This window comes from Geotrypetes seraphini, chromosome 12 (genome assembly GCF_902459505.1).
Source record: "Geotrypetes seraphini chromosome 12, aGeoSer1.1, whole genome shotgun sequence".
In the NCBI taxonomy this organism is placed as follows: domain Eukaryota; kingdom Metazoa; phylum Chordata; class Amphibia; order Gymnophiona; family Dermophiidae; genus Geotrypetes; species Geotrypetes seraphini.
In genome coordinates, this window is record NC_047095.1 from 72,902,392 (window position 1) to 72,929,971 (window position 27,580).

Consider the following 27,580-nt stretch of genomic DNA (forward strand, 5'->3'; position numbering starts at 1 on the left):
ATATCATCTCCCACGCAGATCCAATTTTTGAATGAAACCCTCCCCCCACCCCTGTGCACCCCTGATCTCTAACCAGCACTAAAAGGAACTCCAATAATCCAGATAGGTCCTAGATTTCCAGCTCGCAACCCCCCCGGCGGTGCTGTCGCTCCCAACCAGCCATCAAAGACATATTGGCCCGCCACTGTTGGACTGTTGGTCGCGTGGTGCCAATCCAGTAGCGAAGAATTAGTTTCTTTGCGATTCCTAAGGCCACCAAAAGAAAGCGCCTCCCAGGTTCGCCAACACCCGCCTCCACCAGGGGACTTGTGACACCCAACAGCAACGTCTTGTAAGACCAGTCTATAGTCAGTCCTATAACTTTCTCCAACTCCCGAAGCACAAAGATCCACAAGGGCCCTACATATGAGCATTCCAGAAAGTGATGTACCAAGGTGTCCCGACGAGCTGGACAGCGGGGACAGCAGTCATCAGGCCACAACCCCATCTTCCGTCCCTTACATCTCGTTAAGTTTCAAGTTTATTAGGAGACTTGATAAATCGCTTAATCGGATATTCTAAGCGATGTACATTTAAAATTTACAATTTAAAAAACGAAAAACAATAACAATGTAATACATTACAGTACATACAATTTTAAATAATAGCTAAAATACTCTAAATTTAACATTGTTAAACATAAGGAATGGAGGGATGAAATACAATTTTTAAAGTAAAGAAGAAACATTGAGGGAAAATACAAAAGGGATATAGTTAAAACAGGTCTAACCAAATAAAATATAATTCATAAAGCATAAAATTATGTTGAAAAGGCATCTTTAAAAAGGAAAGTTTTTAGCTCAGTTTTAAATTTACCAAGGTCTTTCTCCTCCCGTAAAGTAATAGGGAGGGCGTTCCATGTTTGCGGTGCCGTACAAGAAAAAATAAATTGTCTCCTCGTATTAATAATTTTTAATGATGGAATCGATAGCAGATTTTGTTCGCTAGATCGTAAAATTCTCTTTGCAGAATATGGAATAAGTGACCTATATAAAAAAGCAGGGGACTTGTTGATCAAAGTTTTAAAGATAATAAAGCATCTGAAGACCTGGCTCTTCTCCAGAACGTAACCCCGTCCCGCTCCTGGCACTCTCACACCAACCTCTCTTCTCTCATACTTATATAATTCCACTGGAGTTCCGTTCCTTCCCTAACCATGTAAACCGTGTCGAGCTCCATCTGCGGAGATGATGCGGTATATAAACCCAAGATTTAGATTAGATTAGATTAGATAATTATGCATAACTTATAAGTGATTCTGTAATTAACAGGAAGCCAATGCGCCTCTTTGAGAAGTGGTGTTACATGATCAAATTTCTTAGAATTATTTATTAATTTTATTGCCGTATTCTGTATAATTTGTAATCGTTTTATTTCATATTGTGCAATTCCTTTGAATAAAGAGTTGCAGTAATCAAGTTTAGACATCACCAAAGAGTGAATCAGTATAGTGAGTGATTTAGCACAAAGAAATTTCGAGATGGAATGAATTTTACGTAGTCTATAAAAAGTGATTTTCACAATGTTACTGATATGATCATGGAAATTAAGTTTATTATCAAAAATTACCCCTAAAATTTTTATATTTTTAACTAATTGTAGGGGAACATTATGAATTGAAATCGGATGAACAAGAGAAAAATTATCTTTCCAGGGAAATAAGATTGGTGTAGAATCTGCAGATGTACTTCCTGCAAACTCACATTAGGGGAGGCAGAGGCACATTCCTGAAAACACAGAACTAATTCATCAGCAGTGACCTGCTCTCCCAAAGCTAAAGTCCAATCCATTGCCATAGCATCAAGAAACCTACTAGACAGTCTTTCCCTCCCCACTTTATACCACTCCGAGAGCGTATTAAATTCAAATGGGGCGGACAAAAACTGTTGATCCAAGGAAGTGAAAGTGGGCAAGCTGTCCTCCGGTGATCGGAGCGCCAAACAGTAACTACGCAGCTGCAGGTATGCAAACATAGACCCTGCGGTCCAACCCCAGTGGTCTCGACATGCCAGAAAAGAGGGAACCGATCCCGACCCAACTTCAACAACCTGCCCCACAAAACGACACCCAGACGTCCGAACTGAGGCAAAAAATGCATGTAACGATCCAGCAGGAAACTTAGGGTTACCCACCAGTTCCGTAAAAGGTGAGGGACCCACCGCGCCCCCCAATGAAGACTGCCACCAGCACCAGGCCATTCGCAAGGGTCGAAGCATAGAAGGGCAGGGTCCCACCCCATGCCACAGGAGGTTAAAAACTGACACCGGAGCTGACAAAAGGTGCCAGAATCCAACCGGGGCATACCTGTCAACTCCCGTATATAATTCATGCACCCATCTCAACAAAGCAGCAGCATTATAAAGACGCAAATCGGGCAAGTTCACACCTCCGTGCTCGCGCCCCCTAATCAGTTTGTTATAGCCAATTTTCACCCGGCGGGAGCGCCATATAAAGGACGAAACGATCCCCCTATAGGCCTGCACATCTTTCTGTTTGATCCAAAGGGGCACCATTTGTAGTGGATACAGGAGCTTCGGCAAGAGGACCATTTTAATAAGGGCAATGCGCCCCAGGAGCGAGAGGGAAAATTCCGTCCACCTCTTACACAAAGCTTGAACTGCATCTAATTTATCAAGTACGTTCTTCCGATAAACCACCCCCAGATCTGCATGCAGATATATTCCAGATATTTGAGCGTACCCTTAGACCATTGCAGCGGAAAGGAAGGATCGTGCCACAGAGCGCACGGAGGGCGGACCGCCAAGGCCTCCGACTTATCAAAGTTAATTCGCAACCCAGAAAAGGCACCAAATCTCTGTATAAGATCTATTAATCGAGGAACCCCATCTGCAGCGTCTCCCAGAAAGATGAGCATATCATCTGCAAACAAATTAATTTTAAATTCCTGGGAACCCAAACGAATACCACGCATATCAGGGCTCTGACGAAGCTTAGCCGCAAGAGGCTCTAGAGCCAAGACAAAGAGCATCGGGGAGAGGGGACAGCCTTGGCGCGTCCCCCTCTCGAGTTCAAAAGAAGAGGTAAGCTCCCCGTTAATCAGGATCTGGGCCGTAGGATGAGCGTATAATGATCGAATCCCATTCAGAAAGCTTCCCATAATGCCGAACTGAGGAAGAACCCAAAAAAGATAGTCCCATAACACTTTATCGAATGCTTTTTCCGCGTCTAGACTAACTATAAGAGCGTTCTTCTGTCCCGGGTGTTGCCCAACTAGTCCAGGATTCTGAAGCACCGAAAGCGCCCTCAGCACGTTAGCAGATGAATAACGGCCCGGCACAAAACCTGCCTGGTCCGAATGAACCAAGCTGGGCAAAACCTGACCCAGGCGAGCTGCCATAATAGCAGCAAACAACTTGATATCTTGATTGAGCAGAGAGATAGGTCTATAGGAACCCAGCTGATCTTCCGCCCGCCCCGGTTTCGGTAGAACCACAATATTAGCGTGAGTTAGTCTATGCGGAGGCAGGTCGCCTCTACTAAGAGCCCCACATAGGGCTTGAAATGGGCCCACCACTCGTACCCCCAACAACTTATAATATTCAGAGCCCAGTCCGTCAGGCCCAGGGGCTATAGCCAATTTTAAGGCCTGAATAGCTTGTTGGATTTCCAACCCTCGCACCGGGGCATTTAACAGCTCCCGCTGCTCATGTCCCAAGGACGGAAGCTGCAGGTCTTGAAAGAAAGCCGTCCTCTGTACTGTGTCACAAGTCCCCTTATCATATAGAGCCCTATAGTAATTAACAAAACTCTGCTGTATCCCAGCTTGGGCAGTTATCTCTCTACCATCAGGCGTCCGAATCCTTGATATAATGCGCTTCGGAGCCCTTGAGGTAACCAATGATGCAAGCAGTTTTCCCGCTTTGTTTCCCCATCGATGTAGGCGGTATTTATACATTCTGATATCCCTAAGGGCTCTGTCAGCCAATAAGTCATTAATTTGCCTACGTAGGTCAAAATATTGAGATCGAGCTGTCGTGGCACCCGGAGCATGTAAACTCCCACGTAGTGCGGCCAAACGTTGTGTCAAGTCCAACAGTGTCTTATCTTGGGCTCTGCGCTTGCAGGTAGTATATTCAATAATTTTACCACGCAAGACCACCTTGCTTGCCTCCCAAAACACCACCTCTGATACATCAGAAGCAGGGTTTTCGTTCACAAAGAAATCCCATTGTTGTTCCAGGAAATCCTTAAACTCAGCATCTTCATATAACGTAGGATTCATACGCCAACTAGTGGTCGACCCCTGGGACCCCGACATATCAATGAGCTCCAGCCAAACCAAGTGGTGATCTGACAAAACACCGTCTTCAATCGCCACTCATGGAATACCCGCCAGCAAAGAAGGAGCCACCAGCAGATAGTCCAAGCGACTGTGAACATCATATACGTGAGAGTGAAAAGTCAGATTCAGTAGGATGCAGCGTGCGCCACACATCAATCAGACCCAGTTGGTGCATCACAAAGTTCACCCCTTTGTGTTCACCTCCTTTCAATCGAGGCTTAGGTGGCCTGCAATCAACAAGTGGGTCTGCAGTAATGTTAAAATCCCCACCTAATACCAATTGGTATTCAGAAAAAGCATCAGAGCCACTACTAGTACAGAAAAAAAATCTATGAGAATATACATTAGGTGCTTAAAGAGAACAAAACACATATTTTTTCCCCAGGAAAACTCCTGCCCAGATCACAAATCGCCCCTCTGGGTCCTGTATCACTTTGTGCATATTACAGGGATGTTTTTTATGGAAGAGGAGAACAACACCTCGCTGTCTGGAGTTATATGAAGCAAAAGCTACTTCCCCTACCCAATCCCTCTTCAGTTTAACATGTTCTGACACGCTGAGGTGAGTCTCCTGAAGCATTAAAACATCCACTTTTAATTTCTTACAGTATTGAAATAATTTGCTGTGCTTCACTGGGGAGTGCAAGCCATCAATGTTGAAGCTGGCAATCTTAACAGAACTCACAAGAGCAGTTGGTAAGAAGTAAGTCCCCCCTAAGACAACAGCCAAACCAACCCGCCACCCACTGAATTATCATTACAGTACTGATCAGAGATCCCAGGTGCATCCCACCCCCCATCTTATCCCACCAAAACCCCCCTCCCACCTTAATCCCATCTTCTCTTATCCCCTCAATGCTACCCCCAGGTCCCCCACACAACTCAACCATTCTCACACCAAACAATCCCCACACACACAGCCAAAACCCCAGCACTACCTCCATCCCACTCTCTCCCTCCTCACACGAACACTCTCGTCCCCCCATCCACCACCCAGCCCCCCAACCCAAAACTAAAGTAAGAACCCCCACAAAACTCCCAAGGGCTTAAACGCTCAGGTATATGGAAAACACTTCAAAACAGTGCAAAGAGAGCTGCATAAATAACAAACTGCCAAATCTCTCAAAAGGGCACTCATCATAAATCTCAAACCAAGTGTCCAGAGGCCAGAAGTCCTTGCAGTGCAGGTCTCATTCTCCCAATGGAAGTCGAGGCGTCCCGTCTGCTGATAGCTCAAGGAGACTGTCAGGGATCACGCCACGCAAGCAGATTGCACTGGCGTAGGCCAAACATACGTCCCCAGCAGCACCGGGCAGAAAAGGATCAACACCACACTGTTGGATGACCAAAACAACGTGATAGAAGAAGAACCACCAGCAATCTCACGGCCGGCGCCCAGCAGCACTCCTAAGGTGCCGGCAGCTTCTCGAGGAACTTTTTCAGATCATCTGCCGTGCTCAGGGTGAAAGTCCGATTTTCATGAGTTAGTCTCACCTTAGCAGGGTAAAGAAATGCGAATCTTATTCCCCTCGTGACCAATACAGCGTAAGGGCCCTGCGCTGCTCCGCAACTTTGGTGGAGAAATCTTGAAATAGCATAAGCCTAGCCCCCTCATAGGACAGAGATCTGGTTTTCTTGAACAGGTCCAACAGGCGCGCTTTGATTGCATAATTATGGAGTCTGGCCAGTACCGGCCTCGGGCGGCCCGGTCTGTCTCCATCGCGACGTTGACCAACACGATGGACCTGCTGTACCACCACAGGGCCAGCCTGCTCCGCCAGGCCCAGCTCCTTCGGCAGCCATCTTTCCACCACGTGGAGAAGATCAGAATCTTTCACCGACTCCGGGAGCCCTATCAGACGGAGGTTCTTTCTGCGAGCCCTATTCTCCTGGTCCTCCACCCTCTCGAGCAGTTGGCATACTCGGGTCTCCAAGGAATCTAGCCTGCCATCCGCGACCGCCGCTCTGTCTTCTTGTGCCGAAACACGTTCTTCCACCTGGTGTATCTGCGCTGCGTGCCCAGCCATCACATCTTTAATCTCATCCATGGAAGTATGCAGCTTAGCCAGCTTGTCATCTAGTAGTTGGGATAAGTGCCGCATGGATACCTGGAGCACCTCATCCGAAGTGTGTTCCACCGGCACCTCCGTTTGAGTCCTGGCCATTTTGAAAGCCGGCACCACGTTGCTTCTTGGGTCCTTCGGGATTCGAGTCGGCATCCCCCGCGCCGCCACCGTGAGTCATGCGTCGGGCGCTCCGTAACCAGCAGGAGCGAACCCGGAAGTGCGGGAGCTGCGAAAAACAAGAAATTACCGCCGCCGGCAGGCGTTAGGGGAGCTGGATGGTGTAGGGAGGACGGAGCTCCGCATTCAGGCGTCCGATCAGGTGCCGGCCATCACATGACCCCTCAGTCTTTGTAATTTTTGACGAAGTGAAATATCGATCCACTTGTATCAGTTCTACTCCACTCAGGATTTTATAGACTTACATCATATCTCCCCTCAGCCGTCTCTTTTCCAAGTTGAAGAGCCCTAACCTTTTTTTGTCTTTTCTCATATGAGAGGAGTTCCATACCCTTTATCATTTTGGTCGCTCTTTTTTGAACCTTTTCTAGCGCCACTATATCTTTCTTGAGATGAGACCAGAATTGAACGCAGTACTCCAGATGAGGTCGCACCATGGAGCGATACAGGGGCATTATAACATTCTTAGTCTTGTTAACCATCCCTTTTTAAAAAATAATTCCCAGCATAATTCCTGCCAGTGCACATTGAGCGGAAGATTTCATCATATTGGTTTTCTTTTAAATCTACTACTTAGTAGCTTTATCGCATGTTCCCTAGTCTAAGTATTTTTAGAAAGAGTAAACAAGCAATTCATAGTTATCATTTTTTCCGCTCCACTCAGTATTTTGTAGATCTCTATCGCCCCTGAGCCGTCTCTTCTCCAAGCTGAAGAGCCCTAGCTGCTTTAGTCTTAAAGTCTTCTAAGGGTCCTGTAGATTAAGACTTCACTGGTTCCTTTGATAAATTGGTCCATGATTACTCAGGTGTTAACTCTTCCTCAAAAACACACATTACTGAAGAAACATCCTGCTCAGCTCTTTCCTTGGCTGACCACTTTTTCCCTGTCTTTTTTTTTTTTTTTTTAATTATTTTATTTATTAACTAAACACCACCAGTCCTCAAACCCCCAGGCAGGTTGGTGGAACTCGGGGCATGGAGAAACCCCCTAGACTCCTCCAGGTATCGCCTCCCAGCTCAAAATAGGCTTAGAGAGTTATATTGTCCTCTCCTCCCCCAAAATAAAGAAAATTGTCAACACTCAACTTGAGTGCCCAGTTCTCCAAATGGGCTGTAGGAGCACCAACAAAACACCAGGTTGTAGTTTTATAGATACCAATCTACATCTGCTGGAAACAGAAGTACTGAGGATTAGGCTGCACATTGCTCTTTATAGGATAGAGTTCACAACCTTTTATACTGTCTGCCTTCTGATAGAGGAACATAATACCCAGGTCTGGATAGATCTTGTGAACAATAATAAAATGGTTCTTCTTTAGCAACTCTCCAGACCGGTATAGCTATAGATCTTACAGGTGGGTTATATCTCATCATGACCAACTTTGGAATAGTACATAATAGGTGACTCTTCCTTATTCCATCAGTCTTCTCTCAGTCGCCAGCAGGTATGAGTGAGTTGTATCCATCTCCCTTGGTAAGGGCTATTGGAATTTAGGGCTCCTAGTCCCCATTGTGGTGCCAGATTGAGTTTGGGTGGGCCCTGTTTGTGGGTCCATCCGACCTTGGGGGTGTCAAACATGGCAGGTCTCGTGCTGGGTCCTTCCCCCCCTTTCCTCCACTTCCCCAACATTTTTTTTAGAGGTGCCTCAGCAGTAAGCCTTGCCCCATATTCAAGTAAGGCATACTGCTTTGAGAGCCAGTGGAGTATTTCTGTGTGGGGGGGGAAATTCCTGAGGTAGTACCGGTCTGAAGGGTTGCTTTCCCTTTTTAAATTTGCTGTAAATTGGGAGGCGTGGCTTGGCGCGCGCATAAGATGGAGGAGTGATCGCGACGCTCCTCTAACCCGGGCAACAGTTTGACAGAATTGAAAGGTTTTGCTGATATTATTTTTTTTTTCTTTTTACCTGCTGTGTCAGATATAGTGTGGAAGCATGGCTAGTAAACGGCAAACTAAAAATGAGTCAGCTTTTGCGGCAGGAGGAGTGGCGAAACGCCAAAAACAAGAACAGTTGATGCCGTCAAAGGTTCCTCTTCCAGGAGACGAAATGGAAGTTTTAAGTAAAAAGGAAATAATGGCTGAATCTGGTGTATAAAGCAGATGCTGCAAGATAATGCGAACAGCATAACTGAAGTGAAAGAAGAAATGTCAAACTTAAACCGGCAAATGGAAGTAGCTAATAAGCGAATGACGATCTTAGAAGACAAGATGGAGAAATTGGAACTCTCTGAGATAACGATGCAAAAATGACAGTTTAACTGTGCAGGAATTAAAGAAACAACTTGAAGAATATGAAAATAGAGGTAGAAGAAAGAATATAAAAATTATTGGATTAGCTGAAAATTTGGAAGGGGGTAATGCTGTCCAATTTCTAGAAAACCTTCTGCCTAAACTATTGCAGTTAAACTTAAAACATCCCCTAAAAATAGAACGAGCACACAGGATTCCATTAAAATGGTCAGCAAGTCAAGTGAGACCAAGACCTTTGATCTTTAAATTACTGAGATTTCAACAGGCTTTAGATATTTTAAACTTAGCCAAAGCTGACAGAAATTTAAATTATAAGGGGTCCAAACTGTTGTTTGTGCCTGATTTCACTAAGAACACGGCGAATACGAGGAAGCAATTCCTCATGTTGAGACCTCAATTGAAAGAAAAAGGATTCAAATATGGTTTGTATTACCCTGCAAAAATGAGAGTAAGAAATTGAGATAAATCCTTATTTTTTGAAGATCCGGAGAAGTTAAGACTTCTTGTTAAATTCTGAGCCAATGTCTATTTAAAACAAATTAACTTGAACAACCTGGACTTTGTAATTGTCATGTAGATTTTGGGAAATCAATCAACAAAAAATTTGGATAAAAATAAAATGGAAAGTACAGTTATGCAATTTTCTGAGAGGCTTTTCTCTCTGTTGCTTTAGAGGAAAGTGAAGATCATCTGGAAAAACACTCAGTCATGCTTATGAAGGAATACTTAAAAGAAACAGATAATGAAGAACAGAAGAAATTTATGAAAGAAGTTTCAAAATTTGGCAATGAGTATGGACTGATAAGTACATGATCTCTCTTAATTTAGGAAAAGCGAGTATATAAATTTGTACCTGGAGGAAAGTATTGGAGGAGATAGAAAACGAAAATGTTCATGTAAATACTTTGAATCTACAGAAGAAAGCTTGGCCAAGAACCGTTAGAATTCCAAACATTTTAAAGACTTCAAAGAATAGATAATCAAAAATAAAATGTTACAAAAGATTGGAAACAGGAAAAGATGTTCTTATTTAAGAATGGATCCAGAGTGTTTAGGCTTAAGTAAAATTTGGAACTTTATAAAGAAAATGATAAAGAAGTCGCTTCATATTGAAATTGACATTTTATAGATGAAAATATTTCAGAACGTGAACAAGTGACTTACCAAGAATTAGAAGCACATTTGTAATGTACCATTTGACTAATTTGGGCTTTTATTTTTAAGAAAGTAATTCAAATATACAGTGGTACTTTGGATTACGAGCATAATCCGTTCCAGGAGCATGCTCGTAATCCAAAATGCTCGTTTATCAAAGCGAGTTTTCCCATAGGAAATAATGGAAACTCGCTTTGATACGTTCCCCCCCCCCCCCCCCGCGTGATCCGGCACCTCCCGTGACAACAGGCACCCCCAGCCCGACCAACTTTAACTCACCCCCCCCCGGTCTGGCACCGGCATGAGAACCGCTCCCCCCCCGCTCGCAAAGGCCCCCCCCCGCTCGAATTGGCACCCCCCGTGAGAACAGGAACCCCCCGCCCGACCATCTTTAACTCACCTCCCCCCCCTTTGGCACTGGCACGCAGCCCACAAGTGCCGGTGCCGCTTGAAGATCTTCTTCCCAGTCTCTGCCGGCTTTGAGCATGCATCTGCGCATGCTCAAGCCCTTCTAATTCTCCCTCTCGCCCAGATTCTCGGCGAGAGGGAGAATTAGAAGGGCTTGAGCATGCGCAGATGCATGCTCAAAGCCGGCAGAGATTGGGAAGAAGATCTTCAAGCGGCACCGGCACTTGTGGGCTGCGTGCCGGTGCCAAAGGGGGGGTGAGTTAAAGTTGGTCGGGCAGGGGTTCCTGTTCTCGCGGGGGGGGGGGGGTGCCGATTCGAGCGGGAGGGGGCCCTTTGCGAGTGGGGGGGAGCGATGCCGGTTATCGGGGGGATGCTCGCAAATCGAGTCAACACTCGTTTTGCGAGACGTTTTGTGAGAATGTTTTGCTCGTCTTGCAAAACATTCACAAACCGGGTTACTCGCAAACCAAGGTTTGACTGTACTTAATTTTTATTTGTCAGGTTGTGTAGCTGCATATACTCATTTTCAAAAATATGGTTTTTTGAATATGACTATTTAAGAAGTTTACTTTAGTTAAATAAATTTTAGGGAGAAGACTAATCTGTAATGAATTTAAAAGTTCTTATAAAAATTATACTGTTTTTTTAAATTATTAGGTGTATATTGAAAGTAATGAGTTAAATATTCAGTTTGATTCAGATTATACTTTAAATAACAAAAGAAACATGGGGTTTAATTTCAGATATAATTTCTTTTTGAATTATTTGTTACTAATTTAGGAGGAAGAGGTTAAAACAATGATTTCAAGGAAGGAAGATATAATTATTATTTAATGGTGTTTTATTTGATGTTCTAGGAGAAATTTACATGATTGATTTAGTGACAAATTATTATTTATAGTAATGGTTTAGATGGATGGTAACTTCATTTTAATGAAATAATATATTATTTGAAGGAAAAGATATTCTAATGTGGGTTGAAATAGTCAGTGGAATAGTCAAAAGGTAAAAAGGAGTCAATATTTCTGCATATTGGGATGGTCATAGTAAAACTTAAAAGAATATACAAGAAAGTTTTGAAAATATGAATTATTTAATAGAAGTTAAATTCTGTTATATGAAGTTCTATAGAGATGATTAACTAATTTTACTTAAAGGATTTTAGAAAAGGGAAAAAGGAAAAAAAGAGAAAAAGGAGGAAAAAAAATTCATATGCTATCTTTTGAAATTATGAATTGCTTAATAAGAAAGATGATTCTTATCTTTGACTTTAAAGGTTCTATAAATTCAGACTTGATTTCTACTGAGTAAGACCATTAAATGGTAAAAGTAAATTGATTTAATATTAATGTTAATTTGATAGGCATATAAAATGAAATAGTTTTTATGATGAAAGTTTAAGGGTTTTATGACTATTGTCTATATAATAAGGATCATATATATATCATTTCTTCTTTTGCAAAAGATTGTAAATTATTTATGGTAATGATAAAATATGATTTTGAAAACTTGATTTAATTGGATAATTTTTAAAATGGGTTTTATGAAAAACTCCTATACTATAGACAATTAAGACTACATTATAGCAAGGGTTTATAGTGGGATTATTTGTTTCATAATGCATTATGAATAAATTAATATTTTCAAATATTGTAAGAGAAAGAAGTGATGGAATGTTGCCTGGGGGGTATTGTGATTACTAATCCTATGTGTATTCCAAGGCAATCAATTTATGTGGGGGGTGGGGGAGGGAAAAGGGAGGGGGGATTTTTCAAAATCAGATGGGGGGATAGGGATTGATGGGAATGAAGTAGATCAATTTAATTTTTCATTGATTATTATCTGTGTAATGGTGTCTAATCATATTAAATTTAATAAATTTAAAAATCATTGGTGGATTATACATTGGGAAGTAGATGGAGATTAAGATATTTTCATTGAATGTCAATGGCCTTAACCATTAAATAAAAAGGAAAAAAATGTTAGCTTTCCTAAAACAGAAAAATGCTGATTTGTATTTTATTCAGGAGACGCACCTATCAATGATAGAATCAAGAAAATTGGAAGGGGGTTGGGTTCAACAAAATGTTTTTGCCCCTGCAGTTGGCATGAAAGCTGGGGTTGCAATATTAATAAATAAAATATGTACAGCCAATTTTCAGCTGATTGATTTGGATCCTTTAGGTAGGTGGGTACATGTTAAAATGAGCATGGGAAATACTACCCTGGAACTGTTCAATGTGTATGCCCCAAATACGAATCAAATGGAATTTTTTAAGAATCTACAACAATTACTACTCCCATTGGCTACATCTAATTTAATAGTGGCTAGAGATTTCAATGCTGTAATGGATCCATTAATGGATAAAAAACCAAGTAAAATTATGAAGTCACTAGGGTTAGACAATTTGACACAATCTTGTAATTTAATAGATATATGGCGTATACTTCATTTTAATGATCGGGAATTTTCCTTTTGTTCACAGGTCCATAATTCTTTTTCAAGAATAGATTATATTTGTCTCGAATCAAATAGTTCAGAAAGTGACAAAAGCCACCTCCTATCATTTTATCTGATCATGGTGGTGTATGGATTGAGTTACAGTCTGATGAGCAAGAGTAAGTCTGTTTGGAGATTTGATAATACTTTGATGCGGATTCAAATTTCCTTGAAGAATTTAAACTAAAAATGATTGAATTTTTCTAACTCAATACCTCAGAAGATATTAACATAGAAACATTTTGGGATGCATTTAAGGCTACCATGAGAGGTAATATTATTTCATATTCGGCATATATTAGAAAACAACTTAAAAAACAATTTTATAATTTGGAAAAAGAAATTAAACATTTGGAAAATAAATTAGTTAAAAGCAAAAGGCAAATATAATGAGATATCTTCTAAATTTGTAAGGAAAGATTTGTTTTCCCAACTCAGTATTATGGAAACTCAAATAAGGCGGGAAGATTATTGGCAAATTATCTTAAAGCAAAGAAAAGAAGAACAAAAATTGCAATAAAGGATGAAAATGGAGAAACACATACTAAAATTGAAAATATTTTAAGACAGTTTCTAAATTTTTATAAAGACCTATATTCTTCTGAGCCTTATGGAGATAGGGAAATAAATGGTTTAAACTTTAGAGTTTATGAATCTAATTATTAGACCGAAGGTTCCTGAACATATAAAAATAAGTTTAGAGGAGCCTATATAACTAAAAGAATTAGTAGCAGCATTGAAGTCTCTTAGAGTTGGATCTGCTCCAGGTGGTGATAGTTTTACAGTAGAGTTTTATAAATCATTTCAAAGTACCCTTTTAGCCTATTTATTAAATTTATATCATTTTCAACTGACTAAAGGTTGCATTGGCAGAATCATTAACAATTGTTTTGCCAAAGCCAAACAAAGATCCCACTTTGGTTTCAAACTACAGGCCTATCTCGTTAATCAATGTTGATGGAAAGCTTTTAGCTAAGATATTGGCTTTACAATTGGCCCTTTTATTATTGATATGCACCAAACAGGATTTGTTGCTAAGAGACATTCTTCTAACAATACTAGATTGGCTTTTCATATGCTAAATTTAACAAAAAACATGAATGATCCGGCTTTCTTTGTCTCTTTGAATGCAGAGAAAGCCTTTGATTGAGTTGAATGGACTTTTATGTATCAGGCATTAGAATGGTTTGGTATAGGTTCAGGATTTATACAAATGATTCAGACATTGTATAACTCCCCTGGTGCAAGATTATACATTAATAATAATTTATCAGAGCGTTTTAATTTGCAGAGGAGGGTTAGACAGGGTTGTCCCATATCTCCTTTGCTTTTTGATATTGTTTTAGAACCCTTGTTATTAGCCATTCAACAGGCAAAGGGGATACAGGATATTCCTCGTGCAGATTGGGAATATAAAATCTCTGCTTATGCAGATGATATACTGCTTTATTTGAGAAATCCAGAAACTACCATTCCATGCTTACTTGAATTGATAGAGAAATTTGGAAAGTTTTCAGGATATAAAATAAATTGGAGCAAGTCAGAAATTCTTCCACTTAATGTGATTTGTACTAAAGGATTATTTGATTCATTCTCATTTGTATGGAAAGAAGATGGATTAAAATATTTAGTATTAGGATAAAAAACACACTAGAAGACACTGTGAAGGAGAATGAAAAACTTTTATTAAAAAAAGTAACAGAAATGTGCGAGCAATGGAATCTTCTACATCTTTCTTGGTGGGGGAGAGTCCAAACTATTAAAATGATGATATTGCCTGTGGTTTGTTATCAAATGAGTGATACCAGTTTTTTTTTTCAGGGGTCCTTTTATAAAAAATTAAATAGTATTCTTACAAAATTTGTTTGGCTGGGTAAAATGCCTAGAATTGCCTTAGTATCTTTACAAAAATCAATTGTGGAGGGTGGGGTAAATTTTCCAAACTTTTATAGGTTTCATCAAGCCTATATTTTACTCCAGGGTATGTATTAGATCCTCCCAGAGCTCATGGAAAATATCCCAGATTGGCTGTATTTGGAATGGCGACTCATATTTCCTTTACATCTATCTCATGTTCTCAGTGTAAAAATGCCTAGAATATATAAAGAGAATAGAATATTGATGGATACATGGAAAACATTACGTTAAGTCAGCAATTTATCACCTACCCCAATACACAAATCAACAAATCAATCTATTTGGCTAAACTCTAAGATTCAAATTGGCGGTTTTAAAATCGTATGGAAGCATTGGATTAATGCAGGTATACGAACTTTAAATGATGTTATTTCAAATGGTAAACTGCTTGATTTTTCACAGTTGCAACATAAATATGGTGATTAAGGCAGGTCATGACCTGTTGGGCCGCCGCGGGGGCGGACTGCTGGGCGGGATGGACCTCTGGTCTGACCCGGCAGAGGCACTGCTTATGTTCTTATGGTTTAAACAATCACAAAGCTTTAAATAGTTGCAGCTGAAGCAGGCTATTCAGGAGGGGTTCCCTGAATGGAAAAATCTTAGCAATCGGTATAGTCTGGAATTCTTATGCTTTCAGGCGGATTTCTTGGGACACCAGGCCGCACAGTGGTATAAATTGATATCTGGATTTATGAATAAAAAACCAAAGACTTTTCTTGGAGACATTTGGAGCATTGAGATTAAGCATCAAATTTCTGCATCTCAATGGCCACGAATTTGGTCTTGGAGAATGAGATGTACAGTGTCTGCATCTATGAGACAAACTTGGTTCTTTTTGTTACATAGAGCATTTTGGACCCCAGTTAGAGTACAAAAGTTGGATAGCTCTAAGTCTAATAGATGCTGACATTGTAATCTGGAAGCAGGGACTCTAGATCACAGTTCTTCAACTGCCGGTCCACAGAAATTCCTGCCGGTCCGTGCAGGGCCAGCGAGATCGACGACGTTAAATTTCCTGCCCCGGTGGTGTTCATGGAAATCTTCTGTTCCTCCCAGCCTCGGGCGATCAAGGCAGTCTTCCAATGTCGGGCATTCCCTCTGTGAGTCGCCTGTGCGGAAACAGGAAGTTGAAACAAAATAGGCGGGACTCAGAGAGGGAATGCCCGACATCGGCAGCCTGTCTTGATTGCTGCCCCTGCCGAGTCGCCGAAGAGGGCCGCAGGGAAGCTGCAAGTAGAAGAGAGATGGTCAGCGTGCGCGGGGGCGTCAGTGTGTGGATTGGTGCCATCAGCAGCGTCTGTGCTGAGTCTGCCCACGTGCAGGATGCGGTGGGTAGGGGCCTCCGGCTCGTCTTGGGCGGCAAGGCCTGCGGTGCAAAGCTGTTTTTGCTGGCTTGGTGGGTTCGCGAATGTGCAGGGCACAACAGGAATAAGATCATGGGGAGCCTTCAACAGTGGCTGTCTCCTCTCCTAGCAGCTCTGTACTTACCAGGGCAGTGATTCACTTCGGCAACTTCCCCTTTCCTCAGAGGCGGCAACAGACCCAAGGCTGCCTAAGGAAATCACTGCTGCAGGCAAGTCCTGAGAGCTGCTGGAAGGAGAGGAAGCCACTGTTGGAGGCTGGGAAGCTGCTGGATAAAGGGAGAGCTGCTACTGCACCTGGAGGGAGGTAGAAGGAAAGATGCTGCTGGGAGGGGAAGAGGGAAAGGGATGGGAAAAGAGCTACTGTTGGATAGGGGGGAGGAGGGAAGGGAGAAGGAAAAAAGGAAGGGAACAGCTGGCAGGGAGATTAGAGGAGGGAAAGGGGAGAGACAGGAATGAGAAAGTAGAGAGAGATTGATGCTGGAAATGGGGTCAGCAGAGAAATGAGAGAGGGATAAAGATGCTAGATCTGGTGTAGGAGAGATAAAAATGAAGAAAGAAGTGAAGCTGGAATGAATGATGTAAAAAGGAGAGAGGAGGCACAGGTTGGAAGGAAAGGGGAGAGGGGGATAGAAAGAAGTCAGATACATATGGAAGGGGGAGAGGGCAGACAGTGGATGGAACGGGCAGACGCTGGAAGGAAAAGAGTGAAAAGAAGATGAAAGCAGAGACCACAAAAGGTAGAAAAAAATCATTTTATTTCTATTTTGTCATTACAATTTATCAGATTTGAAATATATATCCTGCTAGAGACATAACTGGGGACTGCAAAGCCTAACACTATTCCTATCATGTGTGACTGCAGTATTCTGTTAGCATGATATTTCTGTGTAGCATTCTGTAATAATTTGGCTTGTTCAGTTTTCTTGATAGTAGAGGGGATATATGTGAAGGGGAGGGGAGACGGGTTTTGTTGGTCCTTGCTCTGAATATTTATAAAATGACAATTGTACAGAATATTGTTTCTTTTTATACTTTAATAAAATACGTTCAATATAAAATCATAACTGAGGCTTGTGCAGATGGGATCAGATGGTTTGTGGGGACCGAGCTTGCAGAGACGGGGCGGAAATGTGTTTTTTTTTAATTTCGGTCTTAGTAGTTTGCCGGTCCACAAAATAATTCTTTTATTTCTGCCGGTCCACGGGTGTAAAAAGGTTGAAAAACACTGCTCTAGATCATTTAATATTCTTTTGTCCCTGTACCATGGCCTTTTGGAAATCAGTTTGGTCTCAAATTAATTGTTTATTAGAAAACCATGTAGCTCTATCATATGATACAATTCTATTTGGGACGTCTATGAGAATAAAAAGTCAAATTTCATTAAGCAATAATAAACTTTTACTAATAATGACAAAGAGTTGCCATTCAACATATCACCAGTAGTTGGAAAAACTACACCAGACTTAATTACACCTTCTGGTGGAATTCGTTGTGATATATATACAAAATGGAAAGAACAATTGCCATACAAAAAGGGAATTATTATAATTTTAAAAAGATTTGGGGGCCATTGATAACATTGTAATGATTAGACACCTTTTTACACTAAAAGTATAATATAATAATGGGAAGGGGATGATATATAGTTATATTATTGGTTTAATCAATATTTTTGAATATAATACATGTATGATATGCTTGATTTACAATATTTGTGGAAAGGGAGGGTGGGGGAGGGGCTTAATTTATGTATTAAAGATGTTAATAGAAAGAATTTAAAGTGATGTGTATGATTCAATTGATGTAATATTGTACACTTGATGTAAGATGAAAAAATGAATAAAGAATTGGAAAAAGAAATAAATTTGCTGTAAATTACTATACTTTTTAACTAACCGGCACTTTTCTTTAGCTAGGTTGCGTAAGGAACAATGAGCACTTTGCAAGGAAAAAAGTGCTCATTGTGCTCCAGATACAAGGCACTTGCCGGCCTGTGCAGATGCTGTGCAGCCTGGAGCAGTGGAGGAGCCTCGTTGGCAGCGGGTGCCGGCGGCCAGGGCTCCCCGTTGAAAGTGCCTTGCGTGTCGGCAGCTGACAGCAGAGAAGCCTGGGCTTCCCCCGCTGCCCATGGAAGGATTTCCTCAGCCACTGACAATGTAAAAAGGATTCCCTTACCGCCCAAGCGGCTGGGGATTCACTCACAGCTGATGCTGGCTTTCCTGCTTTAGCAGCTGGGTCAGTTCAGGCTTCCCAGCCGCTACAGACTATAGAGGGCTCATTTTTGGCGGAAAGCCCCTCCATCTTGTTTCCAGCCTCAGGTGACCTTCCTCTTGTAGTTTTAAGTGTATTATTGATTTGATATACCACCTTATCATTTGTTTCAAGGTGGTTGTACAATAAAAAATTAGGATAAAACAGATAATACAATTAACATAACTTAACAAAAGATAAGGTGTACACTACTGGACAAACGGATATGAATGGAAAGAGGGGAAGAACCTCAATAGTTAAAGAAAAGTGAGGTACAAAGGGGAAAGCAAAAGGACGGGGTTGAAAACAAATAAGTCTTATACAAATGGACTAAAAAATGAAATAAGTTTAAAAATCCTTAAAAGGACATTCAAACTTGAAAAGCATCTTAATTTAAAAAGAAATGTCTTAAGAAAAGACTTGAATTTCTCAAGGTTTGCTATCTCTGTTAATACGTTCGGAGCTGAATTCCAGGGGGAAGGGGCAACTACTGAAAAGATAGTGTTTCTTCTAGTATTTATATGGTTCAGGGATGGGATTGCTAATAGATTTTGATCAGAGGAATGAAGAAGACGTGATGAAGTATATGGTATCAAGAGTTTGTTAATAAATTCCGGCTGGCCAGTGTTTCTTGTTTTAAAAGTCAGTAATAGTGTTTTATAAGTGACACAGTGACGGATAGGACGGATAGGCTTTTATCAGGAGAGGAGTTACGTGGTTGAATTTTTTGGCCTTGTAGCTAACTTTTACTTCGGTGTTCTGGACTATCTGTAGACGTCTTAACTCTTCTTTGGTAATTCCATGGTATAACAGGGACAGGTTTCAGCCAGGTCCCCTGCTGTGGCAGGGAGTCTCATGGGGCTGCCTGGGGGGTTTTCCTCAGATTTAATTTTTGCTTTATGTAGAGCATAAGCATATTTTCAGGTGGCCAGGCTTCCTGCGTTTGTCTCGGGGGTCTCGGAGTGTGTGTGTCTGTGTTTCCCTCCGTGTCTCCTGTAGCTCTGCCCCCTCTAATCTTTGCCACCTCCTCATCCACCAAGAACCAGTCAGACTCACGGTCAAGAACACGCTCAGCCCACCGAAACACGGCCCGAGGGTGACGGCACCGACGGAGCCCCGGTACGGACAATTTTAGAGTGATTGCACTCTAAGAACTTAGAAAGTTCTAGCTGGGCCGCACCGCACGTGAGTGCCTTCCCGCCGACGGAGACGCGCAGTCCCCAGTTAAGATAAGCCAGCTAATAAGCCAACCCGGGGAGGTGGGAGGGACGCAAGAATATCTGCCTGCTGTCCCTGGTTAACACCTGTTACGGTAAGTAACTGTGCTTTATCCCAGGACAAGCAGGCAGCATATTCTTGACTGATGGGTGACCTCCAAGCTAACAAAAAGAGGGATGGAGGGAAGGTTGGCCATTAGGAAAATAGATTTTGTAAAACAGATTGGCCGAAGTGTCCATCCCGTCTGGAGAATGAATCCAGACAATAGTGAGATGTAAAAGTATGAACTGAGGACCAAGTAGCAGCCTTGCAGATTTCCTCAATGGACGTGGAGCGGAGGAAAGCTAACTTTGTGGCCCGTGACAGAACCTTCCAGTGTCAGACCCGACTGAGCATAACAGAATGAAACGCAAGCAGCAAGCCAATTGGATAAAGTGTGTTTAGAAACAGGATGACCCATCTTGTTAGGGTCAAAAGACAAAAAAAGTTGAGGAGATGATCTGTGAGGCTTAGTGACCCCTCCTTAGCGCGCCCCCTCCTCCTCCTTTCTTGTCCAAGCGTCCGTGGGTGGCCTGAGACGAAGACTTGTGGTCTAAAACTTAAGGGGGGAAGATTTCATGGTGACACCAGGAAATACTTTTTCACCGAACGGGTGATTGATCGATGGAATAAACTTCCACGCCAGGTGGTCGAGGCTAGTAGCGTACTCGACTTCAAAAGTCGATGGGACAAACAGGTGGGGGTGCTACAGAGTTATGCATTAAAGATGGGTACACCGGGGAGGGAGGGTTCTTGAGTGGGCAGACTTGTTGGGCTGCCGGCTCTCTTCTGCTGTCATATTCTATATTTCTATGTTGACCTTGATGAGGACCTGGACCCTTGGGGAGACCTTCAGGATCCTCTCGAGGGGATTGCAGCTGGTATCGGGGCCTCGGCTTTTCCGTCTGCTGGCGAGGAGGCGTCAGTGGTGCGCCTTTTTCAGAGAGACGTGCTCTCGGATTTGATTCAGCAGGTCAGCTCTGTGTTGAATTTTGAGGAGGCACCTCCTGAGACCCCTCATATGGGGGACCCTCTTTCTAAGGGGATCTGCTCTGCGTCCCGCTCTTTTCCTATGCATCAGGATATTTGGGATATTATCCTGGCGCAGTGGAATACGCCAGAGGCGCTGTTTTGGTTTGCACACTCTATGGCGCATTTGTATCCCATCCTGGAAGGGGATAGGTCTACCTTGAAGTCGCGATGGTATCAGCTATTGCTAAGCGGCATACGGTGCCCATAGAGAGCGGTTCTGCCTTATAGTACTCTGAGGAGCGTAAGTTGGAGTCCATCCTTAAGCAGAATTTTGATGCTTCTGCCTTGGGTGTCCAGGCGGTTATTTGTGGAGGGCTCATGGCTCGGGCCGTGTTTCGGTGGGCTGAGCGTGTTCTTGACCGTGAGTCTGACTGGTTCTTGGTGGATGAGGAGGTGGCAAAGATTTGAGATGGCAGCCTCTTTCTTCTCGGACACCCTTTATGATTGGTGTGGATGTCCGCCAAGTCTATGGATTTTAGGGTGGCCGCGCATCGTACCTTGTGGCTTCAAGCGTGGTTCGTGGATGCGGCGTCCAAGACTAAACTCACAAAATTTCCCTTTCAGGAGTCTTTCTTGTTTGGAGTGTGGTACAGTGGTTAAAGATACAGCCTCAGCACCATGAGGATGTGGGTTCAAACCCACGCTGCTCCTTGTGACCCTGGGCAAGTCACTTAATCCCATCCATTATCCCAGGTATATTAGATAGATTTTGAGCACATCGGGACAGACAGGGAAAATGCTTGAATACCTGAATAAAGTCATGTAAACCGTTCTGAGCTCCCTTGGGAGAATGGTATAGAAAATTGAATAAATAAATAAATTTGACTGACTCTAAAGTACCCCGCCTGCCTGAAGATTGTGCCTGCCTGGCAGTTAGGGGTGGCACTGCTTGGGGGCTTCTGCGGAATTTCTGCAGATACTGCCCTGGGAGTGGGTCTGCTACCTTCCTGTCTTCTGGGTTTTCCCAGGGTCGTTTATCAGCGCATGCAGTCTTTTGGGAGGCCCGTAGGGGGCTGGGAACCCCTCTGCCAATTCCCCCGTAGCCTGTCCCAATGACTCCTTGCCAGCGCCCTCTCTGGTCCCAGTGGGTGCCCAGCTGCGCATGTTTTCTCAGCAGGGGGCAGAGATTACATCCTGGAGGTGATTCGGGACGGTTATACTCTGGAGTTTTCCCACTCTGCCAAATCATTTTGTAGCTTCTTCTTGTCAGGCAGAGTGGAAGAGGACAGACCCTTCAAAGATTGCTAGATTTCAAAGCAGTAGTTCCAGTACCCCCTCAGGAGTGTTGCATCAGCAGGTATTCGATTTACTTTGTGGTGCTCAAGAAAGAGGGGACCTTTCGGCCCATCTTAGATTTGAAAGGGGTCAACGGGGCTCTCAAAGTTCCGTTTTTTTTGCATGGAGACTCTGTGGTCTGTGATCCTAGTGGTTCAGCCGGGGGAGTATCTCACCTCTCTTGACCTGACGGAGGCCTACTTGCATGTTCTAATCTGGGCCTCCCAACAGCGCTTCTTTTGCTTTGCGATCTTGGGTCAGCACTATCAGTTCTGTGCTCTTCCCTTTTGGTCTGGCCATGGCTCCAGATGTTCATCAAGATTATGGTTGTAGTCATGGTGGCATTGCACAAGGAGGGCATTCTAGTGCATCCCTACCTGGACAACTGGTTGATTCACGCAAAGGAGAGCACCCCGGTCATGGCTCAGGTGGTGGAGTTCCTGCAGTCACTGGGATGGGTTGTCAACCTTGCCAAGAGCTAGCTGGTTGGTCCCCTCACAGCGCCTGGAGTATCTTGGGGTTGTGTTTGACACCTCCTTGGGGAGGGTCTTCCTCCCAGAGGCCCGGGTAAGCAAATTGTAGTCCAGATTCGCCTGCTTATGATGTCCTGGTGTCATCGGGCGCAGGTTTTCCTCCAAGTCTTGGGGTCGATGGCGGCTTCCCTGGATGTGGTGAGGTGGACTCGGGCCCATATGCGTCCTCTTCAATATGCTCTGCTTTTGGAGGTGGTTGCCCCAGAGGCAAAGTCTGGATCACCTTATTCCTCTGAGGGGCTTGGCTCACTGCGATCTTCGTTGGTGGCTCAATTCCTCCCATTCAGTGCAAGGGGTGAGTCTGGATCAGCCGCAGTGGACTGTGCTTCTCACGGATGCCGGTATTCTCGGTTGGGGAGCTCAGTGTCTAGGTCACTTAGCTCGGGGCACCTGGTCCACAGAGGAGGCATTCTGGTTGATCGATGTTCTGGAGACCAGAGCTTTCCAATGTTCTGGAGACCGTTAGCTTTCCACTCCTTCTTGATGGGCAAGTCGGTCTGGTTTCTTTCGGACAATGCCACGGTGGTAGCCTATGTCAATCATCAGGGGGGCACCAAGAGCACTCTAGTTGCGCAGGAGGTGGCTCTGCTCATGGTCTGAGCAGTCTCATCTTCGGGATATCTCTGCTTCCCACATTGAAGGAGTAGAGAATGTTCAAGCGAACTTCCTCAGTTGTCATGTGCTAGATCCTGGAGAATGGTGTCTAAACTACGTGGCCTTTCAATTGATACTGCACGCTTGGGGTCAGCCCCTCATGGACCTGATGGCCATGAGTGTCAACACCAAAGCACTCTGCTTCTTCAGTCATTGTAGTGATAGTCAGGCTGAGGGTCTCGATGCTCTGGTTCAACCATGGCCAATGGAAGGTCTGTCATATGTGTTCCCTCCATGGCCATTAGTGGGCAGAGTTTTTCTACGCATTGTTCGTCATCCAGGCCTTGTGATTCTGGTGGCCTTGAATTGGCCCATGCGCCCGTGGTATGCGGACCTGGTGCGGCATCTGTTGCCGGATCCGTTGCCTCTTGCCCGACCTTCTGACTCATGGTCCTATTTCTTTTTTTTTTAATTTTTTTTATTTATAATTATACAGTCTTATTTTACAAGAATTAATTCTTGTTACATTGAATACAGGGAAGAAAATTTTAACACAATATTACTTTTACAACAATCATCATAATGATAAACCCCTTCTTAGACCACAATAAACAGGGGGTGACCAAAACTAAAATTTGAGAGAAATTTAGAGGAATAGTACAAAGAAGAAAGGCATAATGTATCTAGCGCCCATTACTGTTATTATCCCTTAATCTTTAATCCTTAATGATCTGCTTAACATCTAGAAATTCCTTCAGATGGTTAGGAGAGAAAAAAACATATTTAACACCTAAGTACCTAACCAGGCATTTGCAGGGATACACCAATAAGAATGTTGCTCCAATATTTATAGTCTGTTGTCGCATTGCAAGAAATTCTTTCCTCCTTTCTTGTGTAGTCTTAGCTACATCAGGATATATCCATATTTTCCGACCCCCAAATAATTTTTGGGAATTTTTGAAAAACAATTTCATAATCATATTCACATCCTGTTCAAAAACAAATGATACTAATAATGTTGCTCTGTCCATTTCAGATGTTATCGTTTGTTCCAATAAAGCCGTCACATTTGCAAAATCTATCACATTCGTCTCTCCTTCTCTTACTTTCCCAATCTCATTTCCATTTGCCTTTCCATTTCCATCAGTCATCTTTTTATTTGGTAGGTAATAAATTTTATTAATTGGAGGAATACAGTTAGAAGAAATTTCCAAATTCTCAATGAAGTATCTTTTCAACAAATCTATAGGTAACATTCCTGAAGTTTGAGGAAAATTTAGAAAGCGGAGGTTCAAACGCCTTCTCCGGCGCCCACACAAGCTGGAGTGGAGAGCTCGGCGTTGGGCGGTGACGGGAGGGAGTCACTGGCCCTTTCGGGCACTGAAACATCGCTGTCTCCTTTGGCTCCCATGACGCCTCCGTGTCCGGCAACAGCCGAAACGCTGTGGCGAGAGACACACGCTTCCGGAAGTGAAAGCGTGGGGTCTCCCGGCGAGGGCACAGCGTTGTCGGCGGAACGGCAGATGGAAACAACAACAGCAGAGAGAGGGGATCTTTCTCTCTCCCAGACGGAGGTTTCCATGAATAGCATCTGGCAATTGCTTCAGAGGATGGAAGGGAAAATTGAAAAATCAACTGAAGAGGTAACAAAATTAAATTAAAAATTGGAATTATTGACTGGGTCAGTTGAATCTATGAAGTTAGAATATACAGGCCAAGCCAAGCAAATGCAGGTGGATATACAACAATTGCAACAATTCAAATTGGCTTCAATTAAAGATAGCTCCACCATTCATAAGAAACTAGAACAATTTGAAAATTTTAATGGTCCTATTTCAATGTTCGATACCGGTCCCATTTGTCTTATGGCTTGGCTCTTGAAAAGGATCGCCTAAGTAAGAAGGGGTATTCAGATAAGGTAATCTCCACCCTATTGTGGTCCCGGAGACTGTCCACTTCTCAGGCTTATGTGCGGGTTTGGAGTATATTTGAGGAATGGTGTGCTGCACGTGGAGTGGTCTCTCTTCACGCTTCCCTGCCTCACAACTTAGTTTTTGCAGGATGGCCTGGACAGGACCTGGCTTCGTCTTTTCACTGGATTCAGCTTGTGGCCTTGTCAGCCTTTCGTGGGTTGTTGCGAGGTCAGCGTCTGACTGCCATTCATGATGTCATTTGCTTCTTGCAGGCGGCCAAATTGCTCAAGCCTCCTGTGCGACAGTCTGTTTTCTCTTGGGATTTGAATCTGGTCCTGACCAAGCTGGTGCGCCTCCTCGTTTGAGCCTTTGGGGTGCCTGCTTTTGAAGGATCTTACTCCTTAAGGCAGTCTTCTTGGTGTCTATTACTTCTGCTACATGTGTTTCTGAGCTGCAGGCTTTCTCTTGTAGGTCTACCTTCCTGGAATTTTCTAGGGAGCGTGTCATGTTGCGGTCTGTTCTTCCTTTCTGCCAAAGGTAGTTTTCCTTTTCATGTCAATCAGGCATTGATCTTCCCAATGTTGGGTAGTCGGGAGGGATATTCAGAGCAGAAACAGTTGCTCAAGTTGGATGTTGGTCAGGTTCTTTGCTCTTATGTGTAGAGGACTCAGGAGATCATGAAATCAGGTCGTCTTTTTGTCCTAGCGGGACCTCGTAGGGGGGATGGCGCTTACAAGGTTACCATTGTGCGCTGGATCAAGGAGACTATTGCTTCCGCATACCTTCTTCAGAAGAAGCCTGTTCGGACTTTCTCAAGGCTTTCGACTCAGGGTCAGACAGCTTCTGGTGCTGAGTCTTTGCTGGTGCCTCCAGTGGATATTTGTAAGGCTACGGTTTGGTCTTCCTTGCATTCCTTTAACATGCACTACCGTATGGACGTTCAGGCGCATTAGGACATGGTGTTTAGTGAGCGTGTTCTCATGTCGGTCCTTTGGGGGTCCCACCCATGATGGGTACTGCTTTGGTAAATCCCATCTGAAAGATCTATAGCTATACCAGTCTGGAGAGTTGCTAAAGAAGGAGAAATTAGGTTCTTACCTGCTAATTTTCTTTCTTTTAGCCTCTCCAGACCGATATAGCACCCCACCCTGTCTCTTGTTCTTGCATGAAGATTTTTGCTTTTTCAGCGGGTTCTAGTATTTTTTTTCTAGGGCCAGGGAGATCAAAGAACAGCGGTTGTGGCTCAGCTGGCAAGCTGTGGGGATCTTTGAGATTTGCATTTGCTCCTTTGCTTTTTCCAATAGCATTCATGTTTTTATTAGTTGTTAATCCTGTTCGGAGTCCTGTTTTCTGTTTATAGTTTAGTTCTGCTTGACTATTCAGCAGACTGATGGAATAAGGGAGAGTCACCTATTATGTACTATTCCAAAGTTTTGTCTCAGTCTCCACCTGCTGGTCATGATGAAAAATAACCCATCTGTAAGATCTATAGCTATACCGGTCTGGAGAGGCTAAAAGAAAGAAAATTAGCAGGTAAGAAACTAATTTCGATCCAAGATGGCTGCCGCATTCTGTTGCTGACAAGACGCTGGAGAGTGTCTTTCCTACTTACCAGAGCAATGCCGAAGAGAAGGGGTAGGAGCGTTGGTGGAGCCTCCTAGCGCTCGAGCCCCGCAGTTCTCACCGTCGATGACATTTTCCGGCGTCTTCAAAGTGAGTCGAGTAGCTTGGGGAATCGCCCGATGGGAGCGCCGGCTGATAGGAGTGTCTCGGTGGATACCCCCGGGCTGGACGTCGTGCTGAGCCCCGACGTCAGGACGCCTCCCTTACAGCCGTTGCCGCTGGGAGCCAGCTCTCCGAGGGAGGAGAGCATGTCCGAAGAGGCAGAGCTTTCTTCTCGAGAGGCCAGCGAAGTGGAGGGATCGCTGCAGGGAACAGCACAAGGGGAATTTCTCCTTGCAAAAGAATCAGCGACCGGGACAACTGTGCTTAAGGATCCACAAGGCACAGGGGAGGTAAAACACTCGATGAACTAACTAATAGTGCACAAATACTTTCCTTTGCCCCTATCCGACCCCCAGAAGTTACACTGGAATCTATATGGGACTTGGTTTCTAGTCTGGGTAACTCTCTCAGTCCTCGGATAAAGAATTTGGAAAAAGAATTAGAATTTCAGAAAGAAGAAATCAAAAATGTGAAACAGGACATTGTAGTCATAAAAACTGAGATACAAGAAGAAAAGAAGGACTTTAAAATGTTTAAGAGCAACCAAGACTTGATTGTGAAAGATAATCTTAATTTGAGAAGAAAAATAGAAGTACTTGAAAACAATAATCGGTTTAACAATTTACGTTTGATTAATTTTCCAAAGGTTGTCTCAATTCCTCCAGGAGAAATGATAAAACGGTACTTTCTGGAAAATTTAAAAATTCCTGAGAGTTCATTGCCACCATTGTCAAGAGTGTATTATTTGCCTACTAAAAAAAATCAGGATTCTCAAAAAAAAGATGACGATGGTAGTCCACAGGAAAATCTTTTGGATGTTACCG

General features: G+C 43.3%; 1 protein-coding gene across 4 annotated transcripts in view; it reads left to right on the forward strand.

Annotated features, from left to right (window-relative positions):
- The window catches only part of NASP (nuclear autoantigenic sperm protein), a 106,607-nt gene that overhangs the window by 36,230 nt on the left and 42,797 nt on the right, over window positions 1-27,580 (forward strand). The window lies entirely within an intron of this gene.